Source organism: Protopterus annectens, chromosome 1.part1 (genome assembly GCF_019279795.1).
Source record: "Protopterus annectens isolate FY-2018-M chromosome 1.part1, PAN1.0, whole genome shotgun sequence".
Taxonomy (NCBI): domain Eukaryota; kingdom Metazoa; phylum Chordata; order Ceratodontiformes; family Protopteridae; genus Protopterus; species Protopterus annectens.
In genome coordinates this window covers 824991975-825011770 of record NC_056726.1, presented here as the reverse complement: position 1 = coordinate 825011770, position 19796 = coordinate 824991975, and the positions used below count along the sequence as shown (strand labels likewise).

Sequence of the window (19796 nt, the reverse complement as noted above, 5' to 3'; positions counted from 1 at the left end):
GTGTTACTTTGCTTGATGTATAGAAGGTTATTCCATAAGTAGGGGATAAACTGACTTAGAAATCTATATCACTAGCAGCTGACAGTAATATGTCAGTGAAGGTCAAGATATTAGATGTGTGTCATCCTGATGCTACTAAACTCAGGTGCAGGAGATTAAGTAAGGTGTAGGGTGTTTCATGGCACAAAATGTTGTCATGGATTATCTCATAATGAGAGGACTTTTAGGTCTTTTAATCTGTCAGCATTGTTTAGGATTTTTAGGCCAGTAAGTTTGTTTAGAAAGTTTAGACCAGTAAGTTTCTTGGTTACTAATCTTTATGGCCTTTCTATTTCGGCATTATAATTAAATGAGTAAATGCCAAAGATTACATATTCTTTGTTGAGTTTGATGAGAAAAAAAGTACACAGAAATTACTACTACGTTATTTCCTATAGGATATGGCTTTTGTGCCAGATAGAATGATTTTGCAGGCACACAGTGGTCAAAGCCCACTTGTCAGTGAAGATACTCTGGTTTCTGGCAACTGAATCATTTTCACGAGAAGCATTTTTAATATGGTATGAGCTAGGAATTTATGCTTACCAAACAAACCCAAAATGCATTTTTAGCATTATGTTTTAGTCCATAGCAAGTACACCAGGCATTAGTTTAAATAAGTTCTTGCTGAAAGATGCAAATATCCAAAGGGGGAGCAAGTGATTGTAGTCGGTGGCAAACATGGTGAGCTATAGTCCATCAAGTTCTGATTTAATACAGGAATAGTCCCTAGACAGAGGCCAACCGAACTCCAGTGGTGTTTGTATGGGAATAGTACCCCAGATCCTAACTGTGTGGGTTTTGTAGGTCAGCCACTTGGCTATGCCTTGGATGAGGTAGATTATGTGTAAACTTGTCAATAATACTTGCATTGGGAATCATGTCAAAGGCCATAACGAAATCCACATAAGCAGTGTGGAATGAATGGGACTATATCTGTGGCTTCTGTGACCCTACTGAGGTAATCAGTTTGCTTGAGTTGATAGGCTCTGCCTTTAAGAAAGTCAGACTGATTTGGATCAAGGAGCTGCAGGTTTCCTGTATCATTGAGATCTACTGTGATATGTTCCATGACCATATGAGTGTGGTACTGGTGAGACTTATGATTTTATAATCACATGAGCCTGTGATGGGGACACTTTCATGTTGATGGATAATTGTGACAGTACTCCCAAGCATTTTTGTATATAACCAGTAGCGACACTACTGTATTTGTCACCATCAGTCAGCCCAGCACATTTTCTGGATCTTTGTAATTCATGACATTTGTCTTTAATATAGATGATGCGTTTTTTTTTTCCTTCACGGTATTTTTTTATTGCTCACAAATATAGAAAAGAACAGACTTTTTACTTATATTCTTTTCATCATCTTTTCCACTCCTCATATAAATTTAAGAACAACCTATTTCCCATTTTTGGATCAAAAACTTATTATAACTGTATAAACTATTTACATTATGTCTATAACCAGTTATAGTCACTGAATTTCCTTAATAATACATATCAAGTTACACTAAAAATGTTGTTAAAGTCTTGCATAACAGTAACTACATATATTAAATATAAAACTTTGGACCATAGATTTGAAGCACTGATCTTTAAGAGTTTTCTGCTTTTAGTGATTGTCTCTTTAAAAATTGCTTGCTTCATAAGTAGAAGAAATTTGCTATGTTGGGGAGTGCAATTTAAATTGCAAAAAGTTGATATGACTTCTCTTGCAATGGCTCGAATAATCCGCAGTAGGTAATAATTATCCAAGTTCATGTTGAAAAAAAGAATCTTGCCAGATCATAACACCTTCATGATGAAAAAGTTGATATTCCCCAGACACTTTTAATAACATACCTGCATTATGTGGATCCAGTTAACTTTACTTACTAGATCTCTAGCATATAGGGTTATTTTAATCATTTTATTTTTGCTAACGTATGTGATGTATGGAAGGCAGTATGAGAACGTGAAAATTCTGCAGTGCTGAACAACTGAAGTTTTTCCAGTTGACTTCAGCATTCATTTTTTTTTTATTATTTTCAGAATAGGTTTGACTCTTCATCATGCAAAATAAAATTCAAAAGCTTGTTCTTTATTTCTAATACATATTTAGTAAAGGCGTGAGACATATGTGTAGATTCATTGTTGTTGTACATTATATGGCAAAGATATGATAAAAACATTTAGCGATACTTTTATTACATGAATGAAATGACTTAAAATTTCTTCTGAGAATGTTTTCTAATTCCCTGAATTATTATACTATCTGAGCCTGGTCAAATTACAAAATCAAATTTTAAATAATTTCTTATCATCCTCACTAAAGCATTTTCCACTGCGACAGTTGAACAAAAGAGCACTAACAGATTAACCCATTTTATTCAAGTTTCTTTTTCAATATCCTTTTAATATGCAAGTTAGTTGATTTTTACACACACACACACACACACACACACACACACACACACACACACACACACACACACACACTTGAATATAATTGCATATATTTAACCACATTTTCTTATCTAAAACGTCCAAGGAAGCACTTGTTAGTTTCATCTTTTTCGTGACTAAAAAGGTCCATGTGTAAGTTCTTGCAATTCACTTGCAACTATGGTCCAGAAGATCTAGTGTTGGTTTGGTAATGAGTAAGGGAGGTTTTCTGATGCCTAGTAGTATAAATAACACCTTGGGTCTCCCTGAAAAGAGCTCAGCAGCCTAGTAGGACTAACCTGGTCAACAAAGGTAAAATAAATAAATAAAATAAGTTTATTTATCTGGTAACGTGATGCCTGCTTTACCCCAGGATCTTATATGATGTTTGTATACAATTCTAGTTTTTTTTAGGATACCAAATAAATCTCAAAATGTTCTATAATTCTTTCAAATGCACTCTAATTGGGATAAGGGCTGTAGTTTGTATTTTGTATATGGGATTTTTGGTAATAAAACCTTCCTTCTAAATGTTAAGTCTTGATGAATATAAATTATAGGGGAAGGAGTGGACAATACAGAGTAAAACTGAAGCTAAATTGATCTGGATATTGTTAGCAGTGATCTCAGGATCCGCATAAGCTCCAGAGAACTGTGTGTTGTGTGAGATTCATACTGTCATCATCAACCGTACATTTCCTAACAGAAGGCTTGGGTTTTTTCCTGATCTGCTTTAGATCCCTTTTTTGGCAAGGGGAAAGAGGTCGCCTTTTATATGGCAAGTAGACTTTTCCTTTTATTTCACAATTTGTTTATGTAGGAATTATACCATAAGGGTTTATTTTTGAATTTTCCATTTTATTTATGATCTATGGGAGTGGACGTTTCTCTGCAACCTTGATGAAAACAGAAATCAGATGGAGTAGAACTCTCTGCTAAATGCAGCCAATTTGGCAATGGGTTTAGTGGGGGGAGCCATTTTGAAATGTAACTGGGTTATGCAGGAACAGTAGGAGGTATGTGTTAGATTAGTCCTTTATTAGTACAGCAGATATTCTGTTACAGTTACTTGAGTGCCTTAAATCATGAACCCTTCAAGCCAGTTTAAACTCAGAGTTTTGGGTCTACAGTGAAACCTGGATCAGTTACGTTGCTGTCTAGCATGTACTGCAATATACAATATGATGAGTAAACCTTGAACAAGTATTTTTAACACTGTTTTTCATTGTAGGTCACTGTCTTGATATGAATGAAACTGTGAGTCTTCTAGCAAGCAAGAAGAAGAGAACTTGCATTGAACTTGGCATTTTTGTACAGATTGACAGATTTTGGCTTGAAGCTGAATGCTGTATTGGGTGTTATGGTACCACTCAATATACATTCACTGAGTGTGCACTGCCATCATAACTAAGTCAATTGGGAAACCCGAAATTACAGTGGTGGAGTTTTGTCATATATTAAGTGTATGTATCTTGTATGTTTTACTGTGTATATTGGTGCATTTATAATTATGAAATAAAAAAATATTTTAAGTAAGGATGGATTTTCAGTGCTGTCTGTTATTCCATTGTCACTGATGCAAAAAAAAGGGTTGTAGGCAGTTAATAACCCATTTAGCTATTATTCCTAACAATATTTTGTGCTATATGTAGTTGAACAAACAAGCTGGTTTTCAGAAACTTTTATTGTTGAGTAAAGTCTGCTTTTCATTACTGGGTTTTGTGCTCTGCAGTGCAGATTTTTTAGCAAGTCTGTATACTGTAGCTTAAAGAAAGGGAATGTTTGTGACATAGTCTTGCCACTAACTAGGACCAGTTGGCATAAAGGTTACAGGCTGTGAACATCACCTTTACCTCTGTTTCATCACTTAACCATTTTGCCAGTTTCTGTAAATGAATACTATGTGGCATAAAAACATGAACCTTCTGGCTTGGCTGCACAAATGAAAATAATTAAAGATGATCACTCCACTCTAAGCTGACAAGCATAACACATCTACAAGCAATAGCAATTGCAAACCTTGTTTTGCTTACGGCCTTTAGAAGTGATATTTGTGTAATTCACCATTTCAAGTTTCTTTTTCACCAGTAAAGCCACATTTTCGCATTTTTTTGTCATTAAACTGCTGAACCACCATTTTTGTTTGTTTAAAAAAATGAATCTACTGCAACCACCAGCACCTTCTCATATTGTAAAGTAATTGGTCCGAAAACCTAATACCATGAATTCAGGAATTTGAGCTATATCTTACTGCAAGTAGAATTGTAGTTGCCCAAACAAGGTGCAAAGTGCATCATTTCTGCATATTGCAAGAGAGGAAGCCATAAAGGTATCACAAGTGGGGAACTGCAGATTAAATATCATTAAGGAGGAATTTAAGGACAATTGTCAAATGAAGAAAAACTTTTAATTTGTTAGATGTTTTTTCTTCACGTGGATTTAACTTATTAGACTGAGTTTAAAAATCTTAAGCAAAGGGCTGTGAATTCAGTAAGTTACTTGATTTTTTAAATCAGATTCAGAATAACACGCAGTATTACAAATGACTGCATGAGTAGCATTGTTGAGAGAATCAGATTTGACATTGGACACAACACAGGATAGGAGTACAGTTAACAGAACTTAAGCATATTGAAATCCTACGTGTAAAATTAAAACTCGGGCTAAAAATAAAATAAAAATGAACCAAAAATAAATAAATAAAAAGTATGTAAAGTATGTAATAATTAAAATGACAGAAAAAAACTGTGATGTGATCAATTCTGAAGTCACAAAATGTTCATTTCAAAATAAAACCGTGTGCTGCATGTGTGGTGTATGAAAGGAAGGAATCATATTTATGTACAGTGTGGTGGTCATCATAAATTTGTGAGAACATAAAAAAGAAAATAAGAGAGTTTCACAGAATTTGCATGTTCTATATACTAAAAATAAGAAAGAAGCTTTAATGTTTGTTAATAATGTGAATATGCAGAGATAGCAGCCTCAACAGATTGCCACACAAGTCAGTGTTATGCAGGAAGCTGTTGCTGGATTAAAGGTCCTAGCCTAAGAGACTTCTTATAGGTTCATAGGTTAGTACTAAGCTAACTGCCCTTGCGAGCCATTTTAAGCCTAGCCAGTTATCCCTTGTGAGAATCAAACATGTGCTTGTGAGGCAAACACCTTAACCATTAGGCCACCCTCCCAAACCTATTAATGACAACTGTATTAAATTTAATGTAGACATTAGGGATGAATGTAGTATTTTAACAGAAGCTACTTGAAGTCAGGAGCCAGTCAGATTGTACTTTGCAGACGTGTGTCAGATACTATTAGTATATGAATTAAAGAAAAAGAAACATTGTTTTGTTTCAGGTTGTATTTTTGGATAAAACTGTAAATCACCCACTCATATTGGACCACTAAAAAATCATACTTAAAAGGTTTTTTAACAATTTAGAGATCTCACAAAACTGTTCTTATTAGTTTCTGATTCTCAGAAATGTAAATTTCACATTTTTAATTCTTTGTTATGTTTCTGAATTATCACCCTTTCATTGTACTTGCAAGCCCAGAGTCATCACATTACATGTCTTGATGACATTACAGTATTTTGGCGAGAATAAGTGAACAACTGCTTCCAACTGCATTTTCCCTTAGCTGCACTGAACAAATTCATTCTGAAGACTACGTAATCTTCCAAGTCCTGACTTGTGAGTTAAATACATGTACTACTATCTAAAATATTATTAATACAGTATACATTTAGCATTGGCAAAAATAGCTTGCTGCCCCACTAGACTAATGCCTGTGTGTGGTTCCATCCATCATACTCTTACTGTTGACATGCAGTCAGCTAGGATGGGTTGAAGGCTGTTTTCTTTTTCATCTGCTATGAAAAATACACATACCTGACCACCTCAGAAAACAAGTGTGCTACTCTTCATGAAAGGAAATGGATGTGAGTTGGGACTCGGATGTAGCAGGGAGTGAAAAGCATGATTCAGTTTTTAGTTGATTGTCTCTCAGTAGCAGCTTAGCCTGCTTTCTGCTTGTCATTTTAAGCTACTAGGAGGCTCTTCTGGCTGCTGTTATCAAGAGTTTGATGATTAGTATTTAATATTTGATATGAACTGCACTATCTACATTCTATATAGTACATTGGAGGGATGTGTGACCTTCATTCTGGTTTGTTATTCTGAGATGGGCAGCCACACTCATGATTTCTCTGATCCTGAGCTTGGTGATTGCTAATATTCATTTCCTTTATGCCATACTGTCCTGTTGGGTTACTCAGTAACAAGACACACAGCCTACATTCTGGTTGCTGTCTTGAAAACTGGGCAGACAGTGTCTTGATTACTGAGATTGTGAGCTGTGAACAGTAATGTTAAAGATAGGACAATTTACTAAAAACATTGGTTTGTGTCACACTGTACTGGAACTGTTGCTAGTGTGTTTTTTAGCAATTATGAAAATAAGAAATAGTTCCGTATGTACTTAATATTCAAAAACCAAGTGGTTTGCAAGCTGTCACATAACATTCGGTGAAACCTTAGACTTTGATATTTTCACTGTAACTTGCACATCGTGAGAGATGTCCAGTATTATTTATGCTGCTAATTATACAGTTAAACATGTTTTCATATTTCTGTAAATATTTCAATAAACACGCATTTATAATGGAATTCCTCTCATATGAAAGCTTATATCTGGTTAACAAAAATGTTCTAATAATATATGTCTAGGTTCTATAATTTTCAAGATATTTTAAATTTATGAAAACTTAAAAAAACTATAGATTGGGGTTTGTATGCATTATGATATATTACATAATTTATGGTAAAGACTATGAATGCACTGACTATTATCATTGTAAAGAATACTGCTTACTGATAATGTTATATGTACAGTTTTAATAGCTTTTGAAGTTCACAAAATATTTGCATTTGTCTTATGCTTTTTACATTTATTTTCCAGACACTGCTCAGGAATACAAGATGTGTTTGCTGCTAGAGATGTGACATAATGAGTTACAAAAGACTGGAAGAGTTTGTGTAGAGAAGAATAGTGATTATGGATTTACAGTGCTGTATAACATATTAAAACAGATTTTTATCAGATTGGGTGTTCAGAAATCAAACATCGTATGGTTGAGACCATATCACTGACTTTCCGAAAACCCAAACAGTCCAAAAACAACAAAATCTGTGTTTTTGCATGGAATCCCCCCCCTGCAAATTGTATATACCAACTCCAAGGTCACACTACAGTGGGGAAAAGGGCAAATTCCCTGGTCTCCATTGTCTGCAGTCTCAGTCCATCCACTTTGAGTTTTCAGAAAGTTGATGATATGGTCTTGACTTGACCATATGATGTTTGACTTTCTGAACACACTGTAATCTGATATAAACCGATTAAAACATGGTGCCAGTGCCACGGTTGACACCAAAAGCCACACAAGAAGTTAGTCATTACCAAAATGATGGAAATGGTAGATGGTGAAACTATAGAAAAGAAAAAAAAGTATAGTTAGTTGTACAAAAGGCATCCAGCAATCCAGAAGAAGTCGAAATTAAAGTAACTACCTATGAACCTATAACTAAGCAACTGCAATGCTTAATAAAATCTGAAGAGATATGATTTGAAAATAAACTATACACAATGAATACTATTAAGGCATATTATAGCTACTTACACTCGAGAAAGATCAGGAACCCTGCTACTGCATTAAAAACAATGACACGACAGATTTAAAGTAAACAACGAGAGGCCAGCAATAAACGGTCCTGAAGTAAAAAATAATTATGTCCAATACATATAAATGGCTCATCCAATGCCTCTTCAGTGTATAAAAAAGTTCCAAAAAATCCCAACTTTATAGACACACACCCCACCCTGTTGATTGAAAAAAAACCACCAGTAAAAATATTTAAAGAAAAGAAACCATGAATAAATGCAACCATGTCTGGACAATATGTGGCATATATAAAGACAAATTAATAAAAAAAAAAAAAAAATAGTTATAAAAATAAACCACACATCGAACTAGTGCAAAAACCATTGCAGGATAAATAAATATATATATCATGTCAATATGATAAAAACATAAAAAATATAAACTATCTTATAAATAATCTACAAGAAAAAACATACAAAAGCTGAAAACACGAAACTGAAAAAACTGTTCACAAAACAAAAACAATGTGTGTGACCAATTTAAATCAATCATCAAGTGTGTGTCAAATGTTCAATAATATCAATTTCCTTATGCTATAGTGTCCATGGCATTGTTCTTTTCCACCAATGTAATGATCCAATGTTGCTCCTATGAGTAAGTATTTTGTGCCATGATGATATCTGCAGAACAATCCCTAGTTTTTTGATGATTGTGTAACAAAGTTTTTTCTTCTCATATTGTTGTTCCCTCCCAGGCATTTAAATGTCTTGATGTCTGTAACCCCTACTGGCAAAACCTATGAAAAAAGATCAAAGCCATCCTATCAAAATCATGCATGCTGGAAGCATGCAACAAGGTGTTATATTGAGGTATTTATTTATAGTCTGGTGTTCAACGATGATCTGTATTTATGGTAATGTAATGGTAAAAAAAAAAAATTTAATTGAAGATCATATGTTACATGAACTCAATTCCCCAAACATTTTTTTTTAGGTATTCAATAAATTCATAAATTCCTGTACCGCATCATCTGCCCACCACACCAGCAATCATCACATTCTTATTGAAGACATGTTCCGTCATGCAATAAGCAGCATATTAAAACCGGGGAGTATAAAGCAGCCCTGTCCAGCCATATTAGGGGGCCTGCCCCCCCAATGTGAAATGTGGGTGTATAGGCATAGGGCATCCACACAACAACATCCATCCAACAGGCTCAAGTTGACAGTCCAGTAGTCTGTAATTGAGTCGAATTAATCCAGTCTTGCCCTGCACTGCCAACACACACAACAATGGTTTAGAAAAGATAGAAAGAAGGCAGATGTAACATCTATTATCAGCCAGTTGAGATTGGCCCTCATTTCATATATGAACTCATATCCATCACAACCACGGCACCACCTTTATCAGCTGGAGGATTGCATAAAAAAAACATGTCTGTTCATTAGTGGTTGAAAATCAGACTTAATGAACCCAGGATAAAACCTAAACTTTTATTGAGAAGTAGTTGTGGTACAGACAATGTTAGTTACTTTACTCAAATTAAAAACAATGACACGACAGATTTAAAAACACTTATTGAGGAATTTAACACCTATTTTAGTAGTTAGCTACATAGTAAGGACAGACTCAAGAGTTTTACATCAAATGAAAGTTGTCCAGTAATAGCAAAAAATGAGTATTAGGAACTCACTAAAAAGGTTAAAAATAATGTATCGATGGGACCAGATTGTGTTCCTGCTGTATTAATAAAATGCATCATTGATATTACGCCCCATCTTGCATGTTATCTGGGACTGTGCCACAATTGTGGAAATAATCAGATGTTATACCCACATTGAAAAAGAAAAAAAAAATCACTGATGTCGCAAGCCTGAGAGTCTAATATCCATATTTTTGCAAGTGTCTTTGAGAGATGTATAATTGAAAGGATTAGGAAGACAATTGTTTAGAAGTTTTTTATTTATATTAACATGTATTTATAAAGGGAGTGGGTTCTGTTCTTACCAATCTGATAGAGTTTTATGAGCAAGTAATCCTAGTGGTGGATTTAGGGTTATCCTATAGTACAATTTTCCTAGATTTAGGTAAAGTATTTGACTCCTTAACATATTACTCCGTTTGAAAAGCTTTATGTGATTTGGGATGAAACTCTTAGATAACTAAATGGATTAAGAACTGGCTGACTGATAGTGATAATCAAGGGCTGTTTTTCAGAATCTAGAAATGTATACAGAATGTGCCACAGGGCTCAGTGTTTGGTCCATAATTGTTTAGTTTACTTTCTACAATTCCTACACATAATTCATTTTAGATGAACACATATGCAGATGACTGCAAGATAGGTTTTGTTGCGACAAGTAATGACTATCTTTATTTGAGGAGGATTAGTAAATGGGCATCTGGTGTTGGTGTTACATTCAGCATTGATAAACACAAAGTAAAGTGTTTTGGAAACTCATCAATAAAGCAGAGCATTAGTTTATAGGAATTAACTTTGAGAGCAGTATCTCAGTATAAAGATTTGGATTTAATTTCTAATAATTTATATTTTCAGAACATCTTGATACATTCATTAATAAGGATTTTAGGCAGGTGGACTTGCTGTTGAAAAATATTTTGAGTAAACACATGGAAAATGTGATTAACCTTTACAGGTTTTTTTATTGGACCACTGACAGAGTATAGCAGTTCTTTGTACACACATACATCTAGAGATTTAAACTGGTGCAAAGAAAATGTACTACATGAGTACGTGTTTTATCAAATCTTGAATATAAAGAAATATGTAAAAAGACTAATATATATTCCTTACATTGCAGATATTATAGAAGAAAAGGCTGTAAGGAGTGAGGAATTAAAGTTATTACTGAATGTAGAAGTCTTCTGTAGTAACAAAACACAAATACAATAGTGTAAACTATAAAGTTGGTTTAAATGTCAAGTGAACTTTATCAAGGGCCCTTCTCTCCATTATGCATGACCTACATTTTCCATTCTGAAGTAACCTTCAGCCTTGTAAATTACTAACAACTACTTTGCAAAGTTTTGGAGGGGGGTTTTCAGGTGAAAGTCAATTCATTGATTATGTGTAAGTCTCTGTTAAATGTTATAAAGTTATAGGGGAACCCTGTGCACCTCTTATCCAGAGTTCTTCCTATTTAGGATAATGTTATGCGTCCTAGGAAGTGCACAGTTTTAAACAGTTATTATTTGCTTTGTATATAAATGTAGCAGTAATATTATTGTAAATGTCCTGAAAATCAAAGTTAAAATTTTATCATATATTAATTATGTAAGTTTTGTTCATAAATGTATGTGAAACCAGCTCTAAAGTGAATGTTCAGTTGTTACCTTCCTTAATTGTACTTTGTTAAAATGACTACTATTACATTTTACCTTGTCTATTTATATTTGTATTTAAATGTCTTTGCCTCATGGCTTGGGTGGTGTCTGAAAAGGGCTTAGAATGTAAAGCTTGCATGTGATTGTAAAACAGTCAGACCCTACTGAATGGGTAAACATATGGTTACAGTAGTGAACAAGGCAAGCTTAGAATTTGTCTAGACTCAAAGAATCTGAATAAGATGATCAAGAGAGTGCATTATGTATTGCTGATAGTTGAAGTTCTTTATCCATTATGCTTAATACAAGATACTTTGTGGTGTTGGATGCTAACTGGGGCTTTTGGCAGATCAGGATAGATGAGGAGAACATGAAGCTTTATATAATTTGTGTGCCTCTGGGGACATGTCGATTTCTCAGACTGTACTTTGATATTTCTTCGGGGACTTTAAAGTATTTCAAAGAAAAGTTGTGGAGATTGCTGAAGGCCTGGACAGTGATCAGTATTATTGTCAATGTGCTGATCTTGATCAAACTAGTGAGGAGCTTGACCCACAACTGATCAAATTGTTACACAGATTAAGGCATTATAATGCGAATGTGAACAAAAGTGGATGATGGATTTATGCAACCCTTCTGAAGTATATGGGTCCCATGTTAACATTAGGAGCACTGAAGCCATTTGGGTGGGGGGGGGTGTCATTATGCTGATATTGAAATGGATTATAAGCAGTTTCTACTGAGATTTTTGGGAATGTTACAGCATTCAGCAAAGCTCATACCAAATAAATCAAACATAATGATGTCACTAAAGAAGGTTCTAGAGTATGAATCTGAACAGGATTGGTCACTGAAGTAAAACAAGAGTTTTGAAATAGTAAACAGATTATTACTGAAGCACCAGCTTTCATGTATATAATGTTACTAAAGCATTTGTTTGGTGGGTAATTGCCAGTCTGTTTTGAACTGTAGCAGTACTGATGCAAAATAATAAACAGGTATCCTATAGATCAAGAGCATCTACTGATGCACTGATCAGAATTCCTTAGATTGTGATAGAAATGCTAGCCATCTTTTATAGGTTTGAGATGTTTCATGAGTACATATATAGAAATAAGGGCTCATCAAGACCGATCGTAAGACCTAGCAGAGTATTTTTGTAAAGTCTTAAGTAGATGGGCCCTTCAAGACCACAAAAATGTTACTTAATCTACAGAAGTATAACTTAAAAGTGTAGTATCAAAGGGGGCTAAACAGATGTGTACAGCAGACATTCTGAGTGGAGTCTTTCTGAAGGAGTGTGTAAGAAATTTGCTGACTGAAGACTTGGAGAGGTATTACGATTGTGACGCATACTACAACTGCCCCATCGGAGGGATAAAGGAATTTAAGACATTTACTCAAGAAGAGGGGGAAATGCAGTTCCTGAAGTGCATTAAGACATACAAATGTCCTCCACCTAAGGGAGTGAAACCATTGGTATCCACGGCCTGATATTCACATTAAACATGATAATTATACGAAATCAGCTCAGAAAGTAAGTGCTTGAGAAAATATATAAGTTTAATTTGGGAACTGTAAAGGATAAGAAAGGAGCATGTGATATATGTTGCCATGAACTTTGAGTGTATTAAGAAAGCAGTGTAGAACTGTGAAATGTATACTATGTATTACAGCTATATTCTCAATAAGAAATGATTTATCATGAGAAATATAAGCTGGCATGAAACAAAGAAAGCAGATTTATTTTATTCCAAAGAAGATCATTACTTGGTGTTTGCAGACTGATATTCATAGTATTCAGAAATGGTTCAGCAGAAAGATAATGCAAGTTCAGGTGCTAATGATTTTCCTAATTTCTGACAATGTCCTACAATTTGTAAGACAGGAATTTAAAAGGATTACCACTAGAAATCTGTAGGATATCCACAGCGTGGAATGAATGAATCAATTAGTGAAAAATCTCATACAGAAGGGTACAACTCTAAGAAGGGAGAGTATCACAAATGAGTACTAAAACACAGAAACATGTCGTTGCACAGTATTGGATCATCACCTGCACAATCACTTGTTGATGCACAGAAGGCTAAAAGTAAACTTCTAGTAGATACTAGGGAGTCAGATTTATAGTATAGATGCCAGGAAATTTGTATGAAAGTTGGAATGTATGGTGGATGAAGTTGGTTGCCTCCTTAAGTCACTTGGTTTCTTAAGCATTTAAACCCACTAACTGTTTTAAGGAAAGTTGTTTATTCAATGTGTTTTTGGTGTATAGTAGAATGAGGGTATTATCTTTAGGTTAATAATTAAAGAAATGGAGTGCTTGGTCAAATCTGAGTACTGAGAGGAAGAAGTCAGGTTTTGCAGAGGAGTGGTCATGATGTGTCGCAACGTAGGATTAGAGAAACAAAAGAATAAAAGTGTTGAGCTTGAATATGGTTGAGGTTATAATCAGTATGCAGTTGATGCAAATAGAACGTGAATGGACTGTTTGAAATGTGTATGATAAGAATAGCCACTGTTACATTGAATAAAATGGATTTTTGTATGGCATTCCTGTAGTCATGGAACATGCTAGCAGCAAATATCCATGCAGAAAAATAGCTAGGGCATGGTGAAGGGGCAGCTGCCCTGAGTGCAAGGAGTTTGGGAGTGTGATTTGCAGTTGCCAGTGGGGCTTTATTACAGTACCATTATTCAGAAGTGAAAGGGCGCTGATACTATAATTGGTGATGGAGCTGTAGCAAACCTCTTTCCACAGTGCACATTTGTATTTATAGCAACAGTTTAAATCAGAAGACATTTTTGTGCTTTTCAACATGGTTGAAGAGTACAAGTTATGGAGAGGGGACTTTACTTGCACAATAGAGAAATGCTATATTGGGGAATGGACTTTTTCTCCTCTACTTAGAGTTGAGGGATGCAAGGTAGGAGAATTGCACCAGGTGCTAAATTAACAAGCTGTGGCTCTGTGTGTTTTGAGACCAGGTTGTTAAAGTAAAACAAGCTAAACATATTTATCAATGTTTGACTGCAATGGAAGAGAAGACAAGAAAGTGAAATTAAAATGTCTGCGGTATTGTAACGGAAAAACTTTTGGAGTATGTGAAAAACAGGACAAGATGAGTGAATGATCCAGATTTACAACAGGTTCATTGGGGATAAAATGACAAATCATTTATCTCTGCTAGAAGTAGAGCATGAATATGGGAAGCCTGAATCAATATTGATAAAATTCTTGTCCTGTTGTGAAAAAACAAACAAATACTGTGGAATCTGTGGCAGCCAGGTAGAAAAATATCCATAGCAGGAAGACCACTACTTAGGAATTGAATATTTGGCAGGCATGCTAATGAATCAATTGCAACTTTTCCTGAAGTGAAGCAGTGCAAGTGAAGGAAGTTAAGATTTAAACAGTCCTTCCATGCATACCTCTCAACTTTCCAGATTTTTGCCTCTCATTTTTGGTCTACTGCTTATAAAATTTGTGGTTTTCTGGCAAATCACTGAAGATTTAAGTCAATAAATAATGGCATACATTTCAGTTTCCGACTTAATATCCTTCAGAAAATGCATGTTAACACACACACCGTTATTTATAATCTGTCCCTATTTTGGGGGCCCTGTCCCCTATTATTTTAGTCTTTGTCCAGATTTTTTTGTCCTAAGAGGTTGAGAGGTATATTTCCCTGCCGTCTTAAAAGTGTTGTGGGATGGAAGAGTGATGACCTTTTAGAGACTAGATGAATCATAAAGAACTGCCACTGAGATTAGCACCACTGTAGATGGATCTAATTGAGTGATGCTGAAGTTGTAGATATAGAGGATGAAAGGGAAGAATGTGAAGAGATATCTATTTATGCATGTGATATCTGGAGCAAGATAGCCAGGCAGAATAAAAAAAAAAGTTCAACCTGAATTGCAGTGGGTGGCAACTAGGGAGGGGTTTGTTAATAAGTACCTTCCTGAAAAGTTACCAAACAAACTGATATGAAGGGCTACGTTGAACTGCTATATTGGGTAAGCAAATGATTCTTTCATAAGTATTGATGTGGACCATTGTGATAAATAGGATAATGTTTTTAATCTGTCTCTTGAAAATGACCATTATTAGAATTGAAATTTAGAAATGTGATGTATATGACTTGTAAGTTTGTATAGCATAATCCTGCGAGTGCAAATTTTTGTTAGTGATTTTTGATTTTACTTTGATAGGTGAAGAATGTTGAGTATGGTAAGGCTTAACCATATTACACCGTAGATTTTTTCATTTTATTTCAAAACACAATTATGTCTGTCTTTAGCAAGAAAGTATAACATATTACACAGTATTAGTTGATGTAAAAAATATATGTATATTGATACATTGACTTTTGCACACAATTTGATAATCTTATTTATTTATTCATTCATTCGGTCTGATAGCCAGGATATAACTGATCTAAATGGACCTATTTCAATCTCAGCCTGGACAAATGTAAATGACAGTAAACAAGTAAGTTAACAAGAAATATTATGAATACAAACACAGTATTGTGTAGAGACAGCAATGGATCAATAACAGTAATCATAATCTAATACACAGCGTAAGGGTAATTAGAAAGGGATGGCTAGAGTAAGGAGGGAAGAAGGAGAGAGAGTGAAATAGTGAAGAGACAGAGTACAAAGTGTAAAGGATAGCAAAAGTAAGATAAGGGCACACAGAAATTAACTACATACAATGTGGAAGTGTATCAACTATTAATGTAGAGAAATAATGTGAGGAAGACAAGGGTGCCTGAATAGTGAAGGGGAGAGCGAGGATTAGGTAATGTGTCCAGAGAAAAAGCATTTGCAAATTGATTCAGACTTGAGATGATCTTTAAGCTGAGCATGGAATGAGGGGTACAAGGTTAGGTCTTTAAGATTAGTAGGGAAGGATTCCCAGCGTTTGGGGCCTTGGATGGAGAAGCATGGTTATTGGTACTAATACAGTTTTTCGTATACTTTGTTGTAAGAATTTTTCTTATACTTTGTTGTAATAAAAGTATTTACCTTGATGTTATTAAAACTTCTGTCTGATTAGAATTTTAAGAATGTTTGCATTAAGAATATTGAAAGGTATTACTAAAGTTGTTGGCAGCCTCATCTACTTACAAGCTTAAGAATGTACGCATTAAGAATGTTTAATACCCATAACTAAATTGTAACACAAGTCCCATATATTCTAAAATATGCATAACTGATGTTAAGACTGTTTGTTTTGAAACATATAGATTTGTTCCAAGATTATTCAAAAGATATTAATGCTGTTAAGTATGCACTTCATATGGAAATAAGGAATGCATATAGTAAGAGCATTTAAAGGTATAAAAGTTTGAGGTTCATAAGAGGTTACTAGGCTAATGGACCTAGGACCTTTACAAGCCTAGCCATGTTCCCTAATTGACCTTGATTAGGTGATCTTTTTTCACAGAGTGAGTCTATGATCAGCACCAACTGTCCGTGTCCATGAGGAACATAGGTGAATTTACAGTCTCCCATCTAAGTGTCTAGGTTGTGCATGAGTAAGGTTATTGAGGAGCTCTGCTTCACGTGAATTTATTCCAGAGGAGCGGCAATCTCTAGGAGTATATTTCTCTCTCCAGCATGTTCTGTTAATGTCACAGGCTAGATTGAGATCCCTGGAGCAAGTGACTCTTACCTCATTTGATTTGCAGATGTACAGCATTTCTATTAGGGCAAGGTCAGAGACTGCTCTGTAAGCCAGGTACAAGTCGACACTCAGCAGCCTGTAGGATACCGAGTACAGTGACAGGACTTTCCGTTTTTCCATCTAGGTCATGTTTTATAGGCCCTGAATTTTCTTGGTGAGAAACCTCAGTGGTCTCTCCAGCTGCTGCAGGAGTCTGGTGAGGTACTTGTAAAAGGGAGTGTTGTACTCTATTAGTGGTTTGATGAGGGTCAAGCACAGAGTAGTTATAACATCCTTAGGCCTGGATGTGATATTCTTATGAGATGCGCAATGTAGAAGGCTTTCCTTACTACTGTGGATACATGGTGATCAAAGTTTAGATTGCTGTCAACCTGTGTTGCCAAATCTCGCACCACTGGGTTTGAGCTTGAGGGGGGGGGGGGTGGCTGCTGACAATATTGTAATTTGCAGGGACCTAATCTTTGCCAAAGGTGATAGTAATGCACTTTTTTGCATTTAGTTTTAGTCCGTGGTTTTGGCACCAATCATTTGTCTGTGCTGGCCCCTTTTGTAATAATTTAACATAATCTGGGAACTCAATGATTGAACCCAGTTTGCAATCATCAGTGAACTTGGTAAGCCACAGGCCATCTACTTTCACCTTAACTTCCGAGAAACAGATTCCAAACAGCAGAGGGCCCAGCACAGATCCTTGTGGTATGCCACTGGTAACTGGTCTACTGGTAGAGGTGGAATCCCCAACATTAACAGCATGCATTCTGTTGGTCAGCCAGTTGGCTACCCATCTTGTGACGTATGTGTTAATCCCCAGCTGGGAGAGTTTCTCAATGATAATGAGTGGGGGATTGTGTCAAAAGGCCAAGTCAAAATAGGCAGTATGTTCTGTTTTGCCTTCATTCAGGGCTTTGATGACATTCTTGAAGAAGTCCACCAGGTCCGATAAGCATGGTCTACCCTTGATGAAGCTAAACTGGGCCGGGTCAAGAGTTTGAAGGTCATCTGTGTCCTCATTGATAATGTCCATGATGATTCTTTCCATGGCCTTGCAAATAAGGCTAGTTAGGCTTATGGGACTATAATTCTCACGGTCAGTTGAAGGACCCACTTTGTGTAAGGGGATTACTGTTGCTGTTCTTCACTGTGCTGGAGCAAAGACAGTGCTCAGGGTAAGGTTAAAGACAGTGCCAAGAAGTGCTGCTAGGTCTTGTTTTAGATTGTTTAGTAAGCAGCCTGGGATGTTATCTGGTCCAGTAGAGGCTGTGTTTTTGTCCATAGAGAGCACAGAAAACATGGCCCCTATGAGACCAGATAAGTCTTACTATTTTTTTAGAAGCTTAAGAATGTTTGAATTAAAGGCAATAAGGTTGTTACTAACTTCTGTAGAGGTCTGGACTGATTTACAGAAATATTTGCCCCCCCCCCCAGTGCTAGTGTACCTTAGAGAATACAATATTTATTCTCCCTAGCATGTTGTATCTGTTATAATGCATGATGGGTTTGAAGGTTGGAGGAGTGCAGGTTAAAGTACATGTGCAGGTAAAATAAATGAAATGTAAGCATAGTGATAAAAGAATAATGTGAAAGTAGTATGTTATGCAGATAAAATAAATGAAATGTAAGCATAGTGGTGAAAGTATAATGTGAAAGTAGTTTGTAATTGGAATAATAATAAATGACTATTCAAATGAATAGCAGTCCGGAGGAATAATATAAATAAATTGAGGGAATGATTAAGTATGAGTCTGACATTACGGTATGATCAATGATATAGTTTCCAAACTCAGGGCTTATATATGTCATTTAAGAGTTTGCTTAATTACTGACCCCAGTACATAAATAATATTTTCAAACCAAAACTCCAGTGATTTCTTAGACATCTATACTATTTTCAATCCTTTTATCTATTGGAAGTGAATTTTACAACCTACTAGTTCAATGATGAAAGAAAAAGCATTTGCTTGATGTGGCGGCAAAGGGAAGCTCAACAGTTAGATTATTTGTAGTAGGGACAATTTGTTGTTGTCTTTCAGCTTTTCCCGGTTAGGGGTCACCACTGCGGAACTCCAGTCTGCTAATGATTATGACTGATAAAATAAATATCCAGTAGAGCAGCCTTTATTACATCCCTAAGGCATTTATACACTATAATTAGATCCCCTCCTAATAATCTGTAGCCAGTAGAGTACAGAGCAATTAGTTTGCTAAAAAGCCTTTTGGCCATTTATAACAATCTTTACTGATTAAGTTGGGATGAACCATGCATTTTTTCCATATTCTTTTGTCCTATATCTGATATATGACCTTCTAGTCCACTATGGAGTTCTCCCTTTCTTTAGTAATTTTACTAAGAGGGCCAAAATTATTTATCAAATCATAAATAAAGTTGTGTGCAGCATTGCAGACTCTAGACTACTGGGGGAAGAATTTTATAGACCAACCATTTTGAGCATCAACTGTCGTGTGCAGTATCCTCTGGATAGGAGAACACAGATCACAGACTGTGCCCCATGTCAGGGCTTACCACTCAATGTTGTAAAAATTGTGGAAATATAGTATATAAGTAAAGTTGGTCTAGGAATGCAGAAGTCCAAGAAGTTATCAAAAAGTGGAGTGCAGAAGAAACTGG

General features: G+C 35.5%; 1 protein-coding gene across 2 annotated transcripts in view; it reads left to right on the top strand.

The window, feature by feature from the left end:
- The window catches only part of LOC122807596 (myosin-IIIb-like), a 2420886-nt gene extending 2416881 nt beyond the window's left edge, over positions 1 to 4005 (top strand). For both annotated transcript variants that reach the window (XM_044078517.1, XM_044078510.1), the window contains exon 30: positions 3700 to 4005. The gene's annotated coding sequence lies outside the window, so the exon portion shown is untranslated. The remainder of the gene's footprint in view (positions 1 to 3699) is intronic.
- Positions 4006 to 19796: the final 15791 nt, after the last annotated feature.